Source organism: Pteropus medius, unplaced genomic scaffold (genome assembly GCF_902729225.1).
Source record: "Pteropus medius unplaced genomic scaffold, Ma_sr-lr_union100, whole genome shotgun sequence".
Classification (NCBI taxonomy): domain Eukaryota; kingdom Metazoa; phylum Chordata; class Mammalia; order Chiroptera; family Pteropodidae; genus Pteropus; species Pteropus medius.
The window spans coordinates 27,538,894-27,546,116 of NW_024349802.1; the positions used below are offsets into that span (position 1 = coordinate 27,538,894).

General features: G+C 38.4%; 1 pseudogene; it reads right to left on the reverse strand.

Moving 5' to 3' along the window:
* Nucleotides 1-6,781: 6,781 nt before the first annotated feature.
* LOC120581689 (uncharacterized) lies at nucleotides 6,782-6,900 on the reverse strand (annotated as a pseudogene).
* Nucleotides 6,901-7,223: the final 323 nt, after the last annotated feature.

Below are 7,223 nucleotides of genomic sequence, written 5' to 3' on the forward strand. Positions count from 1 at the left end.
AGTAAGGACAGGGCTTATTAAAGCAAAGTATGGATTTCCATGTCTGAAATGAAACCATCTAAAAAACAGAAAGAAGTAATAAATATCTATCTCAACCTTTTTGGAGTGGCAGGGTGGGAAGGTGCAGGGAGAAAGGAGTCAGTTGACTAATTCTTTAGGAAATTCTGCTGTGAATGTGTTCCATGGAGACTGTTTCTCATTTGAAAGTGTCATCAGCTGAATTATCAAGAATTAGGCTGAAATAAAAAGAGGAGAAAAAACACAAACAGACAGTGTTTATAACCAGAAGACTCTTCAATATCTTAGTGACATATTAGGGCCAAAGTGGTTATAGCCACTGGCAGTCATGTTTTCCTTGAGGGATTCACTTAATGAAATAATGATTAATATATTATGACTAAAATTAAGAAGGCCATTGGCATGACTTCCAGTGGCATGTCCAAAAGAGAGATTTGTATTGTTGCTGTGATGAGCTTTAGGAAGAGCCAAAAAATCTTCATTCTTAGACCTTTGTAGGATAGGGATTACTGAGGGAGATATATTGCCATTTATGAGATTGCATAGAGAGATAATTATGAGGGATGAAGATCTATGATAGGCATCAGAATTAGTTAAGCAACCAATGGACACAGTTTAAAATGAGATTAACTCTTAGAATCCTATTCTGTCTTCTCTAGCTAGACTACTTTCATTTAGTACACGTTCATTCAACATTTTCTAAGCATCTTCCATGGGCTGGGAAGATAAAGGTCATTAAGACAGTCTAGTTTCCCACCAGTTCCTTTCCTTGTCTACCAGGGGCTCAGTCTGAAGAACTTTAGTTGTTCAATTTTGATGCCTTCACTTGCTACCTTCAGTTGCATACATGCTCTACAGTGTTTACTTTCAACATTCATTCTTCTATTAATTCCTCCCCAAATGTATCAAACATAGGCCATACATTTGTATATAATAGTTATAAGATCAAAGTCACAACTGCTCTTATGTAGCTCCTACTCTTGAAGGGGCATAGATAAGAAAGCAAGCAATTATGATTCTGCGATAAAGTGCCCTGAAAGGGAACTACAGTGCTGTGAGCCGGAGTGTATGTAGGGAATAGGGAGTGAGCTCACTCAGCTCTGAGTCAAGCTGTGCCGCAGAGAGCAGATGACTTCTAAGCTGAAAATGGAGAATTGGGCCTTTATATTTAAGTATTAGGTAAAGTGATTATCACCTCCTGCTTTAAATAAAAATACCCCTGATATTAAGTCTTTGGGCGACATTTTATATTGCCTTTCATCTTCTATTTTAGTCCCTAATCATATGCACTAGGGGCTAGGACTTATTCTGGGTTCATAGCTTGTCACTCAGAGTGATTTATTAATTTGCTGGTCCCTGAATTGACAGGCCTCTTGGCAAAAGGGCAACTTTAAATTGTACTTCTTGGTCTGTTTTATATACTGCTGTATTCTAATGCTTAGAGCAGTGTCTGCCCATGGAAAGGGCTCAGTAAATATTTTCTGTATGTGAATAAATATTCTATAGCTTTGCAGTGAAATTGGTTCCATATTAAATCAGATGTTTCTAGTTTTTTTTGCCTATAATTATTTATTTATGCATCAATAGATGAATTTATAATAATTTTGCCACCTTGAAATCCTCCCTGAGGGTGAATGCTGAGGCTTTTAATATTTAATAACTCACCAGAGTCTTTGGCCCATTATATACCAACATGGGAAAAAATACCACAGGCATGTCTTATTGTTGGTGGACAGCAATAAATTGCATATTTGTATTGTGACACAACTCTCACACATGCTCATTTTGATCCTGGCAACCCCTCTTGACAAAAGCAAGTGTTGTAGTTCCCAGTGGAAGAAAACTGAGGTCAGAGTGAATAGACGTCCGCTTCCTACAGGTTTCCTGGCCAGCAGGTAGAAGAATGAGAAGTAAGACACATATCTTCTGGCTCCTTCTCTAGTTCTCCTATCTCGTGCTGTGTCTTTTTCTCTCTGAAAGGTAGTTGATCAAGGTTAGTAAAACACAAAACTTAATTTATATGTTTTGTAGTAGTGTTGGGGGAAAGTACTTATTTGATCACAGATTTAGATAACACCTTCGATGTGCCATGTTAAATTTTGGTGACTGAAATTCTAGTTTTGGCTGGAGGAGTCATTTTATCACCTTGGGGACTTGCCTTTTCAGGCCTTCGCTTTCTCTATTTATAGAATAAGAAGAGTGGACTCTCTGCACCCTGATTGCATTTTCCTTCTGTTTATATCTCTGGTGAAGGTCCAAAAACCATTTGTGTTTCAGAGCTCAATGAAGATATTGAATTGGATCCATTTTTTTTTAACCCACATAGAAATATACAAATATGATAAAGTTAAATGAGAATGACAGGGGGAACAGGATCAGGTGCAAAGATATGAAACTAAGACACTGAAGAAGATGGAGAGGATTTTTCATGAGGGGAAGCTGAATGATTATTTTTATCGTGACCTACAAGATCCTGCTGTTATAGGTGTTAACTATCATTATTACTATTATTGTTTTATTGTTATTGTTAATTCTATAAACATGGGCTACCAGTCCCTGTCTTTATCTTCAGCTTCATCTAATTACTGAGGTATCAAGACTACCATGCAATTAACAGCAATACTGCAAAGATTCGACGCAGAGCATTTGTGGTTGATTAGGTCATTGCTTGGCAAATAATCATTCTCTTCTCTCCAACCCCATGTGCGATGAATATAGTTCCATGTCCCTTGACTTTGCATATAGCCATTGTGACTTGCTTTGGCCAATGGATGCTAACAGAGCTTGGTTCAGTTGGGTTATGACCTTCAACTTCTGTTATCATCATAAGAAGTACAAGTCCTAGGCAGCACACTGGTCCCAGAAGATTTAGAGCCTCAAAGCTTAGACCTGAGTAGAGCCTATAACCTGGAGCCAAGCCCAGACAAGGCCAGCTGAGCTCAGCAGAGGATTTCCAGTTGGGTGAGAAGAAGGCTAAAGAGCCTAAGTGATTAAAATAATACCTTTTCCAAAGGCTGTGTTGATTGTGAGACTAAATTTTATCACTGTGGGAAATGTTTTGCTGTGAAACATTTTAGTTTGTTCAACTCTCTGGGCTATTTTATGACCAGAACAGGAATTAAGGGTGTCATCTTGGACCTTTTATTTTAAAAAGGGAAGTACTATATATGAGGGTGACTGTCAGGGCACATAAAATTGTCTCTTAATCTTGTGACTTGAGAGATGCATTGCATTCCATATGGTACTTGATGGTCCATAGCGAAGTACATCTGTTGAAGAACATCTTATGAGAATAGTGGAGCTAGAGAAAGTATATTAAGGCAGACTTTGAGTTTTGTCTAGTGTTGTATCCAGAGGCAGTTTTGAATTGTGGGAAATATTTATTCTCACACAAAAATGAAAGTAGTAGGTCATCATATCGGACAATTTATGTATGTTTAAATACAGCAAAGCCTATGGACATAGACTGGACAGGACAGAATGGTGACATTGACTTTCTCTTTTACTGTGCTGGTTTAGTTTGCTTTTATTAGGATTATATTTGGACACATGAGAGGGCCAGGGCTTAGTTCTTTCCTAGAAGCTATATAGGTTATTAGTGGTAGTAGGAAAGGGCATTGCCTCTATATCTTAGAGGACATGTACACAATGTCCTTCCAGGCTTGAAGGTGAGCTAAAGATACTCTTAATATATGAACCCTTTTGCTCGTTTCTATATTGGTAAAAATGGATCTTGATCGATGTTCTTCTTTGAACCACCCATTATGATTCAGGAAGAGATTTTCTCACAGATTATTTATTCAGCAATTACTTATGGACAAACTACTATGTGCCAAACAGTGGTGGATATAATAATAAGACAGTTATTGTTTTCAGTGTCTGATGGTAAAAATGAAGAATAAAACTAGAAGACAATTAAAAGACAATATGATAAGTCCCAAGTTTAGGGTCTTTACTGCATGCTATTGCAGCCCCCAGGCCCATCCAACCTAGTCTTGGAGGCGGCCTTGGAAAGCTTCCCAAAGGGAGCAGTGTCTAAAGATGAATGATTATGTTGGGCAGAGGATTTGTAGTGATCTGGAGAGATATTTTCCAGGTAAAAAGGCTTATAAGAAACCTGAGGTAAAAGCATAAGATCCAGGAGTCATTGCCAACTGGTACCAGAGATATCAACTGACTGGCCTTCTCTAACCAAAATAGCCAAACGAAAGCCATGACAATGACAACAACGCTTTAACAAAATGAAAAAGTCTTCCTCACATATGAAACTGCATCGTTTGTGCCTCTGAAACGTTATGATCAGGTGCAGTCAATTGAAATTAAAAGATTAGAAAGATAAGATATAACAGGCCAAGTTTCAAAGACAGGTACCAGAGACACGCAAATTTATGAGTCGGTGGATTGTTTTTTTATGAATGAAAACCAAAACAACTAGGATTTCCAGTTGAGAAAAAGGAGAGCCGGGTGGACATATGGATGAAAATTTGTAAAATAAAAAAGGAGGAAGTCAAAAGTCCTGCTGGTTCTGGGTAAACCTCTCGGTCGCCATGTGACCTCTTGAAGCCTAAGTTCTTCATCTGTACAAAAAGGACACCAGAGCAGGGAACGTATGTAGTTGCGCCCAGCCTGGGTGCTTTCACTACCAACAGCCAGCACCTCTTTGCTGAAGGGCCACCCCCGGGCTTCCAGAATCTGCTTTGCCTGAGTGCATGGAGAGTCAGAAATACCTGAGAATTTAGTCATCACTCACCCCAAAGGCAGCCCTTAACCATAGACTGAAATGTGGGAGATGAAAATACTCCAGTTTTCTCACCCCTGTTTGGAGCAACTCTAAAGTGTTACCACATGGTCTTGTTGTACCCTTCTGGGGTTACCTTCTGTGGTGCGGAGCTTTGCACGATATCAGATCTTTTACCTCCTTTCATTTGCAGTGCCACCTTCCACTCTACCTCCTGCTCCACTGACGTGGTAGTAACTTTAATATTTAATATCTTTTAAATATTATTATTTTTAAATTAAATTTATTGGGTGACATTGGTTAATGGCATTATATAAATTTCAAATGTACGGTTCTATAATAAATCATCTGTATATTGCACTGTGTGCTCACCACCCAAAGTCTAGTCTTCCTCCATCACCATGTATTTGACCTCTTTTATCCTCTTCACCCTTCTCCTCCAGCCTCTTTCCTCTCTGGTAACCTTCATACTATTGTCTGTGTCTATGAGTTTGTTTTATTTGTTTATCTCTTACTTTCTGTTTTATGTGACACCTATGAATGAAATCATAGGGTTCTTGTACTTACTGAATGGGAGAAGACATTTGCAAACAATGCCTTCGAGATGGGACTAATATCCAAAATATATAAAAAACTCATACAACTCAACAACAAAAATACAAACAATTCTATTAAAAAATTATCATTGGACCTGAACAGACACTTTTCCCAAGGAGACATACAGATGGCCAACAGATACGTGAAAAGGCATTCAGTTTCACTAGCTATAAGGGGAATGCAAACCTTTAGTATCTTAAATATGTTGTTTATTTACATATGGCAAAAACATATTTGTGGAAGAAATATGTATTTTATATCTAATACTATTTAGAATCATTGAGTATTTACATATAAACATACCCCCTAAAGAGTTTATTAAGTGTTCAGTAATTTAGTAATTGGTGTTTTAAATGTTTCCATTCTGTAGAGATCCTTGGTGTATTGCTAAATAAGTGTCTAAGGGTTTTAGTAATATTCGGGGAAATGTATTAGGGATTTTGGATGGGCTGGAAACATATCCTTACTTTTCCCATTTAAAATAATAGAGTGGAGTCTCTTACTATCTAAAAATTCACTGTCCAACACATTTTCAGGAATAGATTAGATGTGATTAAACCACGTTGCAAAAATATACCTGGATTGCAATGAGCCTAAGGTAATTAACTCACGATAATCTGAAATTCTGTGTTGATATTTGTAACTACCATATAAAATCATATTGTTTTTGTCTGGTTTTTCTTTGAAGTCAGAAGGAGGCTCTCCCTCATGCCCACGCTATGACACAGGGTGTTTCGGTCCTCTTCCTGCTCTCTGGAGGGCCTATAGGCTTTAGTCAACCTTGGTGGCCAGGTTGACTCCAGCTGATGAACTGAGGTGACAGGAGGGAAGTGTCCTTGCTGGAGGCCACTCTGGCTTTGAAAGACTCTCTACCACTCCCTTGGTTTCTCTGTAACGGAATTTCTCCTTTTCCTTCCCACTTTGGGAAGGTCCTGTACTGCTTAGACCCTTTTCCTCTTCTCCTTATCCCCAGCCTCAGTCTTTCATCTCACTAAGAAAGCTGGCTCTAAAGCCAGTCCTTTTTCATTTATTTTGCTCTTAGGTCAATGGCTTCTATGGAATTTTCGTTTCAGACTCTGTGTGAGCTCAGGGAGAGAATATGGGCCTAGGATACTGGTTTTCAGTTCTGGTTGTGCATTACAATAACCTAAATATTTTTTTAATATAGTTTATTTAATTTTGGAAAGTTCTTGGTCATTATACTTCAAATATTTCCTTGTTTTTCCTTCTTCTGTTATTTCAATTACACATATATTACACCTTTTGAAATTGTTCCACTGTTCTAGGAGTTTCTGTTATTCCTCCCCTTTTTCTCATTGCATTTTTATTTTATTATTTTTTATTTTATTTTAGGCAAGGCGACCCTTGGTTGACCTCACAGATTGCAAGGACCTTGTCACCTTACAATCCCTTATTTTTTATTTTTTATGCCTATAGCACCTGGTCTTCCTCAGTGGTCTCCCATCCAAGTATTAACCAGGCCTGACCCTGCTTAGCTTCTGAGATCAGATGGGATCGGGCACATTAAGGGTGGCATGGCCATAGACTCTAAACATTTTTTGACACCTGGATCTCCTCACCAGGACAGTTAACCCAAAATGTCAGTGTGTGGGGCCCAGAAATCGGTTTTAGGAGATGTTGTTCTCAAGATGTTGCATCTGTGCTACCAAGGTTGAGAATCACTATCCTGGGGATGAGTGTGTGTGTGTGTGTGTGTGTGTGTGTGTGTGTGAGAGAGAGAGAGAGGAGAGAGAGAGAGAGAGAGAGAGGAGAACAATAAAGAGATCATTGCGATCAATACTCAGAGACCTATCCTGTTTTAAATGTCTCTGTAGGTTTCCTCACAAGAGAATTATTTTATTTATGTTTT